The following is a 13,685-nucleotide window of genomic DNA, read 5'->3' as shown; positions in this document are numbered from 1 at the left end:
ACTCTGTGTGAGGCTGAGGGAGAATGCACTGAGTGTGAAGAGCAGGGAATTAAGGGCAGGTCCTGGCAAGAGTGAGGGGCTGATGAAGGGGGAGTGTGGAGAAGGAAGCCAGGATGTGGCCGTGTCAGGGAAGTTTAGAAGAGCTTAGCTCTGTGAAGGAGCAAACTTTGTGTCCATGGCTCAAAGTCCTATCTTTCCTTCAGTGGATTTAAGTTTCATGTGGTCCCAGATGTTCATTAGGGTCATTCTGCAGTTATTGGAACCGCCACGAGGCAGAGGGGTGTGCCTGGTTGTGGAGATTGCCACATTTACTCCTAATATAACCCAAGTAGAAGTTCTGAATCATAAAGGCTAGAGTTGAAGACAGATGCTGTGCCTCTGCAGGATTGATGCTGGCCCAGACTGCTGAATTATGTAGCGGGCTTCGTAATGGAGACAAATCTCCCCAGCGAGAGATCACTTGCCACTTTCTTAAAAAAAAATTCCTTTTGAGTTGATGAATAGTAGAACTGTATTTCTGTTTTGTAAAAGCTATTTTTGATGAAAAAGTAATAACTTTAATTAAGAAATTGGTAGCTGTCACCGAAGGGCTATGATGTCATATAATCAAGTCACCAAGATAGTGTTGTACAATATTGTATGATTTTTTCCTGAGTGGTATGTGCTCCAGGTACCTGACCTTTGAAGGTGCTAATGTATTATTTACATGAGAGTAAGATCCAGTGCATTCTAAATGGCTATGATTTATCATGACTCTTTCAGAATTGGGTCCTGTGGCCATATTCTAATTTGACTTGAAGGAAATTCTGTGCAGTGTTCTTGGATTTCATGCTTAAACATTTCAGCAACAGTTTCAGTGCTCAATTAATTAAAATAAGATGCTTCATAACTTTTTCCACATAATATGGAATGCACTTAGTAGTTCATATTTGAATTAAAACCCTTAGAAGCTTTACATTTTCTGGTCTGGCAATCTTCATTTTTCTAATTTATGTGTGCCATTTGTCCTGAAGGAATTGGGAAGTTAAGATTTACAGCCATCCCAACTGGGAGAGTTAAAACTCTTGATTAAATGAGAGCTTGTTTGTGTATTCAAATAGAAAACTGTGGCTGGACAAAATAAAATTTGCACTAAATTTGTAGTGGATTATCTCCTGAACTTAGCAGTGTTGCCTTTCCTGGTAATTCCTCTACCCGACTATCCATATGGTGACTATGGGGGAAGCCATTTTTGTATGTGTATAATTATATACATATGTGTTTGTATACATACATGTGTGTACATGTGTGTATGTATACAACTGTATATGTATACAATATGTATATGTATACAACGTTTCAGCAGTGACTGATTGCACCAGGGTTGGGCTTCTATACTAAGCAATGCTAACAAGCCCCTGCATCTGGGACTTTGTAATTGCTTCTACCAGATCCCCAGTGTGTCTTTTGGGTGTGGCCATTTTCATGTAAACAGGGAAACTGAGAAAGCTGGTCTGCAGACAGAGAAGAATCAGGGGAGAGAAGCAGAGACAAGCAACAGAGAGGAAGGACTCCCAATCTTCCCTGGAGCATCTCAGTCCTCAGTTCCAGTAAGTTCCCAAGACTCAGCTCCTCCATGCCTCTGGGGTCTCTTGCAGACCCTTGTATTCTTCTAATAAAGAAATCTGCGAGACACTCCTGTGTCCTTCTAATAAATCACTGTCTGTGCTTAAATCAGCTCATGGTTTCCTGCACATGGAAGCAATGAATAGGGCTACATTGCCTAGATTTCTGTTTTCTGATTGGATTGTAGTTATCATACTTTGTTTATATCCTTATGACAAGCTCTTTTATGAGTTGAATATTATTTGATGGCTTTAAGTTGAACTAGTCTTTGGTTTAAATGTTATTGATATTTTCTGAAAAATACAACAATTATTATAGGAAATGTAACAACACACGTAAGTTTGAAACCAGATTCTTAAAACAAAGGAAGGGTATGTGTGTGTGGAAGTGATGGTTGGTTCCAGAGCTAGGAATCTAAGATTTTTGGAGTTTGACGTGTGGACTAGGAGTAGAGAGTGCAGTCTCTCAGTGGTGGTTAGGAGACAGCACGGTGGGGTGACCCGAAGCACTCTTGGGATGAAACATTGCTTCCAAGCCTTCTCCTAAGAGACTTTGTTTCTCATTTTCTGGTCTTATTCATCTTTGTCCCTTGAAATAAGTGCTTTGAGGTCCCAGCTGAACTGGGTCTCTAATTAGATGCAATGTTTTTAATGATAGAAAAGAAGAGGGCTCTTGCATCTTTGACATTTGAACACTATCAATAATAAATATCCTCACAGAGTTCCTCTGTCCATAGCATAGTAATGCAAAAACAAAGTGTATCCCAACATAGCTAGTGTGTTCCTTTTTTATTATTCAAAAACTGTGAATAAATGTGGGTTTATATGTCTGTATATAAACATATATTTGTATGTAGACACATGCATTTGTGTGTAGAGATAGAGACATGTCTCCATATGTTTAGAAAGACATCGTGAGAGATAGCCCCCAAAGGGTTAAAAGTGATTCTTCTGGGGAAATGGAGTTGACAGAGCTAGGGAGGAAACTTTCACTTATTTACCTTAAAATTTTTAAAAGTGATGAAATTTGTATTGAGTTTAACTTTATACGCATTTTTTATTACTATAAAAATAAAATTTTAAAGTTACTGATTTGTGATCTGAAATCATTACAATGAGAGATGAAAGATCAATAGTTGTGCTTACCTAAGTAAGATTACCTACTAATTAGGTTGTTAGAAAAGCCTGAGTGTATGTATGTGTGTCTGTGTGTGTGCACAGGTACAAGGAAACTGATAATTGACTTCTAACAATAATAAATTGGGGAATTTTATATCTGTCATATAAATTTTAGAGATAAGTGAAAGTTGTGTGTATCTAACTTGATAATTTCCAAGTTATTTATTAGCCTCATATTAGTTTTTATGTAGTACATTGTTATTTTCTAAATGTCAGTTATATTCATTTACCCTGTTACAGTGACTTTCTGTTTCACTTCATCTCATCCTGCTTATGGCCTTTAGAATCCCAAAGTAAGTTTCTTAGAAACTCTTAGGTACCCTTTCTGTGTGTTCATTAGTAACATCTTTTTATCAGCATCCATATAAGTGAGGGGGTATAGAAAAATGTGTCAGGGGAAGAGAAATTTGAGAAGCTTGTCCAGGTCTTATTCAGTGTAAATACAAGTAAACAATATTTCTTAGTTTTTCCTTGGTATTCCATGGAAATAAGAAGAAAAAAGGTTGCAAATATGGTGATAAAGAACCATACTTCTTGATTCTGTTACTTGCTGGATCTTCGGTTTTGAATAAGTTATTTAATCTTTTAGAGTCTTAAGTTTTTCATCCCCATTCATTTGTTCATTCGTTCATCAAATATGGTGCAATAGTGTGATGATCCACAAACTTCCTCTTGGAGCTTACAGTCTGCATTGCTTCTAAAATTTTAGCATGCATCAGAATTGCCTGCAGAGCTTGTGAACACAGATAACTGCACCCACCCTCAGGTTTCTGATTTAGTAGTGCTGAGGTGGGGGCCCAGAATTTGCATTTCTAGCAGGTCCCCAGATGATGCTGACATTACTGGTCCCAGAACCATACTTTGAAGGCCACCAGGCTAAATCTTGCAGGCTTGAATCAAAGTTGCCAAATTCCAGTCATGCTAAGGGCTGTAGAGGATACGGTCTTAGTGCTACAAAAGAGCATGGGAACTTTGGGAGGACAGGCAAGGCTTCCCTGAACACGTGACTCTTAAGCTGAAAGAATCGTTGGGAATAACTGGGTGGAGGAGGAATGAGACCGAGAGGTGGTTTTCAGACAGAGGCTCTGAGGAGGGGGCACGGAGCATGCTGCGGGCAGTTTACCTGCAGTACTGAGCACTCAGGCGATGGGGGTTATGAGATGAAGCTGGGGGGTTTGTAGGGGCCAGTGCACAGTCATGTTAAGGATTTTGTCCTTCACTCTAAGGGCAATAGGAAAGTATTAATGTTTCTAAGGAGAGAAACGGGGGAAGGAAAGAGAGTGATGTGGGAGGCAGTGATGTGATCTATTTAGTGTTTTCAGACAAACCACTTTATCCTTTGACTGCACTATTGAGAACATGAACATGGGGAGACAAGAAAGGAGATGATGTCAGTAGTCCAGGTGAAAATGGATGGCACCTTTTAAAATAGGGTTAAGAATACGCCAGGTTGTTAAGATGATGAGATAATAATACACGTAAAATACTCAGTACCGGCGCACAGTCAAGTGCTCAATGTTAATTTTGAGACCCGGAACTTAGCAGGGCCATGGAATGTGTCATAAAAATGTCATCCATGCTTGAATTTTTAGGCTTCTCCTATTCTACCCCAGCCAGAGTGGCCTTTGAAAATGTGAGAGTGTGCAACATGAAAAAAAGACCCAGATTATTAGATCCTTGTGTTGAGACTGAGGACCTGAGAGCAAAAGAGAAATCCTCATTGAGACAGAAACTGAATTTATAGGTGTTCGTATGGCCAGTTGGCACTGTTGACCATTGTTTGTAGTTCTCTTATGTGTGGAGAAGAGTAATGGTTTCTCTATTTAGGAAGCCTGGCTGTAGGTGGTAGGGAGAAAAATAGCTGTCCAAAAAAGGGAAGACAACAAAGAATAAACTATATTTCTGTGGAGCTCCTCAATTAAAAGAATAAGAGTGAAAAGATAGACAAAGGAGAGGAAATCAGAAGCCACAGTAGAGAGGAGGCCAAGAAGTACCTTGGATAGGATCGTTTGAGATTCTAACAGGAAGGCATGCTAAAGGGCAAGAATCTGTCCTTGGATGCAGAGTGGCAATTTCCAGTTTATAATTACTAATAACCCCCATGTACACAGCATTCAGCATGCGCAAAATATATTGGCAAATGCATTTGTAAAATTTAACTATCCCAAAGCTCTGGGAGCATTGACTTGGTAAAATAATGGAATCCTCATTAAAGCAAAAGTAATTAACTCACTCAGTACTTCTGGGTAAAGTGACTAGATGTTAGAAATAACCCTGAGGGACACAGAGGGCAAATCAGGGGAATTTTCTGGCTACAATAGAAGGATGACACACAGGGAGACAAAGCCAGGCGCACACCTTTGACTTTGAGTTTAACTCAAAGGCAATGTCCTTTACCCAGAGAGCTGGGGAAAAGCACTGATGCTTCTAAGGGGGTCCTTTAAGGAGGTGTGGTCGATCGTGTGTGTGTGGGTGTGTGTTTGTGTGTGTTTACGTATATACATACATATACAGTTAGCTCCAAAGCTTTACAGAAGTTCAACACAGGTGCCTATTGTGAACCTTCTTTGTGTAAGGCCTCTGCAAGGTCTTGGAGTGGATACAGATATGGGTTAAGTCCAAAGCTTTGCTTTTATAAAGCTGAGTGTCAAGTGAGAGTGAAGAGCACACCTGCCTCTACCCCAAGTCCTTCTCCTCAGCCGCTTCCTGTCAGGGCTCTCATGAAATCCTGTAGCAGGAACTGATGATTGTGTATGGTGAGTTGTTGGAAAGGGAAGTAGAGGTGATACTTAGACTATGAAATGACAGGAGGGAAGTGTGAAGTGTCTGCAGAGATGGCCTATTTTATGCTGTTGAAACCAGTCAGTCTTAGATGTTGAGATCAATTTTTTTTCAGTGAAAAATCTGCCTAGAGTCTTAAAAAACACAGGCAAGTCATTTGTATGTGGCTTAGAGCATTGCATTTTTGAGTACTGATTTATTAGGTGTATATTGATGTGGCCTTTGGGCTGTTGGTGTTAAATATGGAGATCTGAATGTTCTTTGGTTCATCTTAATTGTGAAGAAATTGCCTGTCAAGGAAGGAAATACTTCCTGAGATAATCAGGTCTGCAGCTTTATAGGGATCCAAGTATGGTAACTTTCAACATTTAATTAAACTTTATTGATTCTGATTAATTTGTGGGAAGTCGTAGAATCAGAGTTTAGAATATTTTAAATGAAATTGTTATTATATATTGAAAAACTTAAAGACAGTCCACCATGTGCAAGTACTGGGCTAGGTCTCAGGGTAGATGCCAAAGAAATATAAGGTCATTCTCAATCATAGCTTCAAAATAGAGTCACCCGGAGCACGTTAGAAAAATCTTGAGACCCAGGTGGCACTCAGATCAATGAAAATTTCACTCAGATCAATAAAGCTTCACACATATCAATAAAAGCTTCACACAGAGCAATGGAGGCACTACTCAGATAAATGAATGATACACTGAGATAAATGAAGGACACACTCAGATCAATGGAGGCTGCACTCAGATCAATGGAAGCGGCACTCAGATCAATGGAAGCGGCACTCAGATCAATGAAGGACACCCTCAGATCAATGAAAGCAGCTCTCAGATCAATGGAGGTGGCTCTCAGATCAATGAAGAAGGCACTCAGATCAATGAAGGATACATTCAGATCAGTGATGGACACAGATCAATGAAGACAGCACTCAGATCAATTAAATCAGAGTCTCTGCAGAAGGACCTATGCATCACTGGTTTGTAAAGTTCACCAGGTGATTCCAATGAGCAGCCTCATGTGAGAACTAGACCAAAGCTCTAGAGAGCTTTAAAAACTACTCAATGTCAATTAAATAAAACCTTTGGGCTTTGGGCTGGGGTCCGTCAGTTTTACAGGCTCCCCAGGTGATTCTGATGCACATTGGGATTTAGAACCGATGTTACAGACTTTGCCCTCCAGAGGATTACAGGCAAATGAGGGGAAAAGGTATTTTATGTGTGAAACTGTCAAGGAAAAGTACAAGAAAGTCCACATTTGAATGCCAAAAAATGAGAGCCAGCCTCAATGGCCTAGTGATTAAGGTTTGGTGCACTTAGCTTCAGCAGCCTGGGTTTGGTTCCCAGTCATAGAATCACACCACTCATCTGTCAGTAGCCATGCTGTGGTGGCAGCTCACATAGAAGAACTAGAAGGACTTACAACTATGTACTGGGGCTTTGGGGAGGAATAAAAAAGAAAGAAAGGAAGATTGGCAACAGATGTTAGCTAAAGGCGAATCTTTCCCAGCAAAAAATGAATAAATAAATAAGTTATGAATAAAAGACAAAGAGTGATAAGAAAATATAAGTAGTAAATATTTAATGATAAATAAAAATGATTTGACTTTAGCATGTTGGTTTAGATGGAAACCGTGTTCTTAAGTGTAGGAATTCTTGGAAATACTTTTTCTCTATCATATATTTTCACCATTTATTCTGCATTATAGACTAAAACTTGGTCCTCTTACCTGCTAGAATTACTCTAAATTCTAAAGTGGAAGAATTGGAATTGAGAACTGCCCTTTTAATCTGGTCTTTAAACACCCTCATGTCTGTTTGCAGAGAGGAGTAGCGTGGACCTGGATGCTCCGGGAGGGCTGTGATGGTGGAAGGAGTCTATTTTATTCCACTGTGGATGTGGGATGAGGGGTGTGTGTGGGAGGGGTTGTTGGCCTGGGTATCTAGGAGCAGTGTTTCCCAAATGTTCAGTACTCAGAATATTCCGCATCGCAGGATGTGTGTCTTAATGCTAAAATCAGGCAATAGCAGTCTTTTTCTATGGGGTGCGGGGGGATTTACTTGATAAAACTTTCTCAATTTAAGTTGTACTCCCATAATCTTGTCTTAGCCCTTTGGTAACTGCTATTGGTAGTCTCTTAAGAAAACTGAGTGAGAGATAGTAAGGGAGATTTCTTTGGATTCCCATAGCACTCCGTCAGAGTAGCAATAGCCTTGGAACCTTACATAATATTAGTACCTTACCTCATAAGGTTCTTATGCAGACTTAGATGAATTGAGATATGTGAATGCAGTTAGGATAATGCTGGGCACATGGTGAGCTCTCAGTAAATGTTAGCAATTTTCCAACTTCCCACGACTGCTGTTACTCCCTTCATCATTTGTTTCCTGGCCTGTGGGGCCCTTGAGGGCAAGCAAGATCTCTTCCTTGTCTTTATATTCCTAATCCTCTAGCACAATCCTTGACACAGAATTAGCACTCATTAAATGTGTGCTGAGGGAAGGAGTGGCCAGCTTGGATCTGATTGGCCCAAAGCACTTATGCAATGATTTTAAGTGTATTATGTCAGTATTCCAGTGGTATTCTACCTGAGTGAAGAGCTCCATGTCTGCCAAATGTTCTGCCATGTCAACACTGTGGAGAATGTCTGCTTTAGAAGTAAGGGCCTGTTGTACACTCAGTGGTCCACGGTCTTCTCCTCTTTTGCCTTCCTAATGGTGGGCAGGGCACTACACTTCCCCGTCTACCTCCCTCCCTGCTCAGTGTTCTCCAAAGTACAGGTCAGTCCCTGACTCATCATGCCCTACAGAAGACTGACCTCAGAGCCAAAAGACGGGTAGATATGACAGCGAGGACAAGGGAAGGGAGCGATCCCAGTGATGTGCCAGCTGAACGCCTGAGCCCCCTTTCAAAAGGGCATCTTGTTCAGTCCCATTTGGCATCCTCTGAGGGAAAGTTAGTGTGCATTTATGAATGGGAATTGTGCGGCTACTTTTATGTTGTCAGGGAGGAAGGAAATCTACAACAGGATTGAGAAATAATGAAAGTGCATATATTCTTTTCTCCCAAAGAAACCAAAAGCATTTCCACAGCTATATTATCCCATGCTGCCAATTTTATGCTTCAAAGAATTGAGAATGAATACCTGGCAGTAAGTACTAAATCTGTGTGTGGTGACTGACAGATTAAGCACTAGGGACATTAAAGGAGATTAGACCATGGATCCCCAAACAGCGAATGTCAGGATTATTTTCCATCTTGGAATTGAATGAAGTTGCCTTTATGTTTCTCACCCCAGCCAGTGCCATTATGTTCTCCCAATTCGGTTCTTACATTGCTTCTCTCTTTAGAACGTCATTCATTCATTCAAATAATATTTCTTGAGCTCCTTTTGTGTTGTGACTTGGTGCTAGCTACTGAGAAAGATGTAACAAAATGTAAGACATGGTCTTTGGACCCTAGAAATTCATATTTCAAGAAACAGAAAAATGAGACCATAAAATAATCCTGTGAGGTCTTACGTGGTGCAGTCCATGCACCCACGGTGAAGGAATCCTTTGAAGTGAGGGGAGCAGCACAGAAATAAACCCACCTTTCAGGAGGACTATAATCACGCCTCGTCTGTTGTCAGTCTGAGGCAGCTGAGGGCTAGTAGCTTTTAATTCTCCTCTAGGCTGTGGGAGGCAGCGGGGTGGTAGAAGGAGTTTGGGCAAAGAAGTTATTTCTGGATTTGAATCCTGACCCTGCCACTTTCCAGATGTAGGTACTTTAGTTAGATGACTTAATATTTGTGAGCAAAACTAAATACATTGGTACCTTTCAGAGATGTGTAAGGAGTAGCACTAATGCTCACAGTTAGCAAAATGCTGGCATTTAGAAGGCACTCAATAAGTGGTGATGGTTATTAGCAACAATCGTAACGGTAGAGATATTTCTGCTGGGCCACTAAACTCATACTTAAATGGTTACTTCCAGCAGAACAACTCCATTCACCTTGCACAGGTTTACATGTCTTTCTTTATGTGACAGATTTAGTACTTTTCATTCCCCTAAATTAGCAGCATTTGACAATATATCGTGGAGCAGAGCTAGCTTCTCTTGAGGAAGCAATATGTTGTTTATTTTTCATTCTTTTGACATTTCTTAAGAATTCCCAAAGAAAGAAGCCTCAGGGAGCATCTCTAGGCCCCAAAGATGTGGGCAGCTTTTGGGATGGTGCTGCAACATGCAGGCTGTCCAGATGCTCATTAAGACAATGATTTCTAAATGAAAGTGCTTTGCAAATGATGAGATGTTGTCTTAGTCCGTTTGGGCTGCTGTAACAAAATATCACAGACTGGGTAGCTTATATACAACAGAAATTTATTTCTTACAGTTCTGAAGGCTGGAAGTCCCAGATCAGGCTGCCAGTATGGTTGGATGAAGGTGCTCTTCAGGGTCACAGACTTCTCACTGTATCCTCATGTCACAGAAGGGAAGGGCTCTCTCTGGAGCCTCTTTTATATGAGCACTATTCCCATTCATGAGGGCTCCACCCTCATAACTTAAGCTCCTCCCAAAGACTCAGCCTTCTCATATTGTCATCTCTGGGGGTTAGGATTTCAACATATGAATTTTGTGGGGAGACAAACATTCAGACCATAGCAGGTATCATACAGATTTAGCCACTATTATGTCACATGCAGCAAAAGATCATGATTACCAACAAGACATTTGGTTGAAGGATTCATCTATGAAAAGATTAGATTCTAGTAGGTCACCACTTATTGGAACCTTCCAGACCTTCCAGAGTCTGGCTCTTAGAGTGGAATTGCCTCTCTAGATGGAATCCAAGGGCTTTCAGTCCAGCTTCTGAGGGTGGTGTTCAGGGGACATTTTAATGTCAAGCCACTGAGGCAAACCTAAAAAGGCTGAGAGTGGGCCCAAGTACGAGTCCATCTTATGTGAGTCAGGAAAGGAAGGGTGGGTGAGTCCACTTGTCTCTGACTCATCCTTGGCTGGGGTCTGAGTGCCTCTGTTCTATGCAGCAGGATTCTCTTTCCGTTATGATGATGGGGTCTCCAAAGTAGTTGTTGCTTTACCTTTTTTTTAACGCCTGCCTCTGCCGTTTTCCAGCCACATTGTACTTGGAGTAATATACATCATGAATGTTTTTCACATTAAATACTTTCTTCCAGTGGATTTACCTGTATTCTATAGGCATCTTCCCCCCCACATTTCTCTGGAGACAATTAGTGCTGAGAAGGATTTTATGGTGTTTCTCTCTTTCTCTCTCTCTGGTGTTTTCCTTAATTCTTCTCGGCTCGGTTTCGAGTTTCATTGGTCTCCAGAAGGCTTCTGTGCTTCATCTTTAGAGACGACTTTATCTTTTGTACTTCTCAAAGCTTTTGTGTTTAGTGGCTCGTTTTGCTTACGTGCTGGTGCTTTCTCGGGAGTTTTATTATTTGATTCTGCTATTTTCAAAGACTTCTCAAATTTTTCCGGGCTGATACTCTAGCATTCACTTGGTAAATTGCTACAGTGCATTGTCTTGAGAGTAGGTTTGTGATGTCGTGCCCATTATAATGGCTGCTTCCACCTCCGGTCCATTGCACTTGGAGTGCTTCTTGCAGCCATTGAACTTGTGCTGTGATAAAAGCATGGACTTCTTACTGTCGTGAGCACAGTGGCTCATCAGGCTTCACAAACTCTGTCTTTTACATCAGAGCATCTCATACGATTGTGCCAATTGCATCCTGCTCAAGCGTGCTGGGCCAAGGGGCCAAGTGCGGGGGGCTGATGGCCAGCCTGTGCTTCCCTTGCCAAGCCTTGCGCCTGTTGCAGGGCTGCATCCCCAGGGAGGAACCTTTTCCTAGTATTCACACAGGTGTCATGTGGGCTAGCAGCTGGCCTGCCTTAACTTAGCTAGGCATCTTTAGGGGAGAAGGTAGCAGAAGAAATGGTGATGTTTCTTGTGGGGAGCTAAGATCTGCTTCCTCACCTGGAATCTTGAAGTTCCCCAAGATGAATAAAGTCATTAGAGGCCAAAATAAATTGTTAAAATTGTTTAAAAGTTGTTCAAGAATCACTTGGCATTTGTTAGCATTTTCCATGCCTGAAATGATTTGTTATATTCATCAGTTATTCTTTACTTAGGAGCAGACTTGCAGTCAGAGCTACCGATCTGATTTCAGCCTGTGTAGCCCCTGGGACATCCTTGCCTACTGAGTCCCACTCTCCCTAGAGAATTGCTGCCCCCAGGTTATATTCAAGCAGCGCTATTAAGATAACCTTGTCCCCAGGGGCTCTGACAAGCCAGCCTCCATTCTCCATCTGGTTTAGTCAATGCCCAGAGCAGCCCCGCTCGCAATCAGGACTGCATTTTCTAAACTTCAACAATGTAGTGGCTTGGCAGCTTTCTTGGCCAGGCTATATTTGTGTCTGAGAGCTGCAGGTACCCTAGGTTTTTCGGTTTTTTCCTCACGTGAACCATAAATGCCCTTTCTCTGACTGGTGTGCTGAAGAGATAGTACACTTACATTTAGCAAACATTTCCTGATGTTGCCCTTTGTTCTGAGATTTGTGACTTGGACCTTATCTGTATTGAACTGAATTTGTTATCTGTCACCTGGGCATCTGTAGTAATGTGGGCAGAGGCTTCCTGTAGTCATCCTTGTGTGGGTCCACCAGGGCTGCCATAAGGGAATAACACAGACTGGGTGGCTAAAACAACGGAAGTTATTTCTCACAGTTCTAGAGGCTGGAAGTCTGAGATCAAGGCGCCAGCAAGGCTGGTTTCTGGTGAGGACTCTGTCCTTGGCTTGCCGATGGCTGCCTTTTCCCTGTGTCCTCACATGGCCTTTGCTCTGTGAGTGTGCAGTCCTGGTGTCTCTTCCTTCTCTTATAAGGACACCAGTCCTAGTAGATTAGGGCTTTGCCCTTATGACCTCCTGTAACCTTAATTAAAGGCTCCATTTCCAAATATGGTCACATTGGGGTTGGGACCTCACCATGTGAATTTTGAGAGGACACAGTTTACTCCATAACAACCCACACTTGCCAGACTTTCTTGTTCAAACACATCTAGTAGATATTAAAACAACATTTCAGCCATACCTTTTCTGTCCATCTGGGCTCATGCAGCCCTGTTAAAGGCTTCACTTCCACCCTCAGCAAAACATTCTGTTTAGCAATAATTACACTTTGGGTCTTGTTCCTTAGACAGCATCCTAATTGTTATATCCAAAAATCTAAGCCTCATTTTCAGAAACTGCTCCCCTATGTTAAATGTAGTGAAATGCTTCCAGACAATCTCATTTTGCTGAAATTAAATTGGTGTTTTCTGGACCGTATTTGTCCCAGAAGCAGCATTCTCGAAGGGCTTGACAGGCTAGGCCCCCAGCCTCTATTTGCAGTAATCATGTTGATTTTTAATCAAGAGCCTTATTTTGGCAGCTTCTCTTTTTTGATCATTTGAAAAATACTTCCTGATGGTTTAGAGTTTAAATTCGTGGGTGGGTGCTGGATCATGAAGAGGAGTTTGAGGCCTTAGTTTCCTGGGGAAAAAAGCACCCTCTTTAAATTTTATATTAATGGGCAATTTTGGTAACGATGATAACGAGGAGGAGGATTTGATTATTCAACCTGAACCTCCAGATATTTAGGGAGCATTGAGACTTATTTTTATGTCTACCATGTAATATTGAAGAAATTCAACAATTGGATTTTTTTCTGAGGGTGAAAGTGATTTCCATGAAAAGAGGATATTTTTTCAGACCACTTTGAAATGCAGGTGCCTGATAAAAAATGCACATTCTTTGGGGATTAATCATGAAATGTTGGAGGGTTGTTATAAGGAAGCTCATCAGTCTGGTGAAATAAGGGCCACTTTCTTGGTCATGAATTTTCTGTTTGCACTATTTGATTAGTTACTTGCTAAGCTAGATTGTAGACGTGGGTGCCACTGGTGGGTTTAAGACACAGGAAGGGAGAAAGAAAACTCATACAGTAAAGTCTAGCCCATTCTGTGCTGGAAAAATTTGTAAATAGTTAAATCTACTGCACATGCTTGAAATGAATAACTGAATGAGTAAATGAATGACTTCATTAATTCAGGCTGGACTATTTTCCAAATAATCC

At 41.2% G+C, this 13,685-nt stretch overlaps 1 protein-coding gene across 8 annotated transcripts in view; it reads left to right on the top strand.

Annotated features, from left to right (window-relative positions):
- ST6GALNAC3 (ST6 N-acetylgalactosaminide alpha-2,6-sialyltransferase 3) overlaps positions 1 to 13,685 on the top strand; it is a 498,766-nt gene that overhangs the window by 111,841 nt on the left and 373,240 nt on the right. The window lies entirely within an intron of this gene.

Source organism: Equus przewalskii, chromosome 24 (assembly GCF_037783145.1).
Source record: "Equus przewalskii isolate Varuska chromosome 24, EquPr2, whole genome shotgun sequence".
NCBI lineage: Eukaryota > Metazoa > Chordata > Mammalia > Perissodactyla > Equidae > Equus > Equus przewalskii.
Note: the sequence above shows the minus strand (reverse complement) of the source record. Positions and strands in the feature narration are given on the sequence as shown.